The 3444-nt window shown below is 30.1% G+C and overlaps 1 long non-coding RNA gene across 1 annotated transcript; it reads left to right on the forward strand.

Moving 5' to 3' along the window:
- The first annotated feature begins 682 nt into the window (after positions 1-682).
- LOC144836949 (uncharacterized) lies at positions 683-2514 on the forward strand. The gene is made up of 3 exons (XR_013611417.1): positions 683-795; positions 1569-1634; positions 2301-2514. It is a non-coding gene; the product is annotated as an uncharacterized LOC144836949 (long non-coding RNA).
- Positions 2515-3444: the final 930 nt, after the last annotated feature.

A 3444-nucleotide genomic window follows, 5' to 3' on the forward strand; every position in this document is an offset into this window, starting at 1 on the left:
AAGAACATCCGCCGCCATCGGTATGCAATAAGTGTTTAAAAGAGAGCTAAGCCTGTAGATTGAAAAAAAAATATGAAAAGACAAATAAATAGTGAAGTGAAAAAAAGTAAATTAGGAAAATGAAGGACGAGTTCCAAAGAAATGAAGAGAAGTTCCAGAAATGACATATATTTTATATTTATAATAATAAAAAATCAATTAAAATGAACACAAATTCAAGAAACAGTTTGATACTAGAAATGAAATAGACAGTGTGAAGAAAATAATAAGTAAATGTAATGAATCAATAACATAGCTATTATGCCTATAATACGGAATGTTATGTATTACTATTAGTGGTCTGGATTTATGAAATTCAAGTACAACAATAAAATCAAGGAGTTATTATAGAGAAGTAATATTAGTTTGTCATGATCAAATTGTGTACTCACGATTAATATTTCGTCTCAACACTTCGGGAGACTTCGTCAGAACCCAAAATCCTTGGAAAAGAACATGACAAAAAGTCAAGTGAAATCAGAGAAGCCATAGAGATCCAATAGGGTTGGTGAAATCTGTCCACAATAGGTTACTTTTCTGTCCATAATAGGTTACTTTCTGTCCACAATAGGGACTAGAGGGCGCTGTTGTTTGTCCATAATAGGTTACTTTCTGTCCACAATAGGGACTAGAGGGCGCTGTTGTTTGTCCATAATAGGTGACTTTCATAATTGGCTGTCCAAAATAGGTGACTTTTTGTCCACAATAGGGGATTTTATTGGAGTAGTGCGCCATCCATTGTGTTGTCCATAATAGGTGATTTTTTTGGCGTACTCTCGTACGTACGTACGTACGTAGTTTGTTTCGCGAGTAGAAGTAATAGTAATACTAATTTGCTTTCTATTCAGACTTTGAGTTGAGGCTACCGACCTAGGCCTAATTAGTATATTATTTAAGTCTCTCTACTAGAGAGACTTAGCCTAGGGGTCTCTCTAGCCTAGGCCCTAGTCCTGTTAGTTAGGCTACCTCTATACTATAGGCCTACTTAGGCCTACTACTAGCCTAGGGCTAGGCCTAGCTTAGATACAGCAGCAGGGTACCTCCCTGCTTACAGGAATACAAATGACATGGGCTCCATATTAGGTAGATATGTTTCCTACTACAAACAACTAGGCCTAGCCTCAGTTATCTTGTTTGTTTTTTTATTATTTATTAATATAATATGAATATATATACAGACTAACATACTATTTTACTCGTAACTAGGCCTATATTGCCTATTCTGCAGGTCACTGGCGGACTAAGTGACTAGGCCTAGTCACTATTTAATACGGTCTTTTACTACTGCCACCACTACTATACTTTGAAGACCGAAATCTTCAAATCACAAACATGTAGATTGCTAGATTGAACTATTAAAATTTTTGTTTTTTTTATTATTTTGTGAATGAACGAGTCTTATCCAGACAGTTCGGACAGTTAATAGGTTGGCAGTATAGTAGAACCAGAGCTAGTGTTACTGTGTTATTAATTATGTCATCTATTTAAATCTCACAATTGTTTTCCCATATTTTTTGCGTGTATTACAGATTGTGTACAGTGTATCTTCTGATCAATGTTATAGTACAGTAGCATGGAAATGTCTATTAACTAGGGTAAGTAACAGATAGGCCCAACCTACAATTGAAGAAAAATACTTTACATATAACCCACTACATCTTTTAGGAGATTTTTCAATATGATCAAGATACTGTGAAATCCCAAAAAGAAGCCTATTTCAAAACAGTATTTGTTTGCAAAAGTAATCTCGAAAAGGAGGATACAAATGAGACAAACTGAATATTATCAGTACCGTAGTAGAAAAACTTACTGACAATACATTTGAAATGTTCTATTCATTTGCTTTGCTAGGAAAATAAAAGTAGATATTTCTTTGTTTATTTCCATTCATTATAAACATTACAATCACCATACAAAGAATAGATAAATCCAGACAAATTCATGCAGAAAATATTTCAAAATTTAATTAAATGTTATATTATTAAAGCATTCATTCAATAAAGCCTTTATCTTTAAACATTTAATATAAGTTTTTATATAGTGAGTATGGTAATAATTGACTCTGACAACTAGCATAAACATAAATTTAGTAAAACAATCCTACATATCTTTTTTTTAAATGCAATAAAATATTTAAACATAACTGTGTCCCACCATACAACATGACAATTTGACTCAGCATTACTAAGATTGAAGTTACTTTTATTATACAATACCTAAACATTATTATAGTGTTTAACTATTTCCTTTTTTTATTATAGGCATACAGATGTTTGATATTCTGCCCATATATCCTGCTGAAATGAAAAGGTACATCATTTCAACATAATATCTTTGATCATATCATCATCGGTCAATACTTATAGTAATAAACATAATAATTATGGTGTATTTTTTTTATCTTTGCTATTTTTTAAATTGTAGTTTAACCATATTTTTACACTTTTAAAATTAATATAATTCAGTATTTTTGAATGTGATTTAGATTATGAATAAATTTAGAATACAGAACAAAATTGTTGATTGTACACTGCGTGTATGTAAACTGGATTTATTGTCGTATTCCTAATGATTCAAAATAATATTTATTTTGCTTCATTATTAAAGATGTATTGTCCCTCAAAAACATGAAAAATTAATTCAATCAGACTTTGAATATGTTATTTTGTAGTTTTAATAAAGTTAATCGAAAAAAAAAAACGAAAAAAAAATAATGTTTTCACTTGTAAAATGAGAAAATAAATGGTTAAATTCAACCAAAAATCCATTGGCTAGCAGCCAATTTGACCATTTTTTGCTTTAAATTACATTTTTTTCAGGTAATACATTTTTTTTCAATCTAATTTTTGGTCAATGTGGATTATGTGGATCAACTATTATGTTACAATAAAATGGAATGGAAAATTTTTTTTAAGAATTATTTTTTCAGGGGGACAATACATCTTTAAACATTAAAATTGATTCATTTAATTAAACAACAATATAATAAATGGATGAGAACTGCTGCTGTTGATTGACTACTGACTGGGATGATTTGTCATGGATTTTGAAACAAGGGACGACCTAAAATGATGAAATGAAGTGCTGAACTCTGATGTCTTTTGCAATATTAAATTGATAAAGTTGATTTTTATTATTACTGTTAACAAAACAAAAAAAACAAAAAATTAACGGTAAAGAGAAAACATTATCATATATCTATATAACCTATGTGGACTATCATCAGGAATTAAAGGTATAAAGGTATAAAAACGTATTTTACTAAAACAATAGGAAGATTCAAATGTTGTAAGCCTACATATTTACAAAAGGAATGGAAAACCCAAAGATGAAATGAAAAGCTGTTGTCAAGCGTCTTAAACTCCTATAATTTGTAAGATTGTTGAGAAATTGCTTTGATGTATC

The sequence above is a fragment of the Antedon bifida genome, chromosome 3 (assembly GCF_963402885.1).
Source record: "Antedon bifida chromosome 3, ecAntBifi1.1, whole genome shotgun sequence".
In the NCBI taxonomy this organism is placed as follows: domain Eukaryota; kingdom Metazoa; phylum Echinodermata; class Crinoidea; order Comatulida; family Antedonidae; genus Antedon; species Antedon bifida.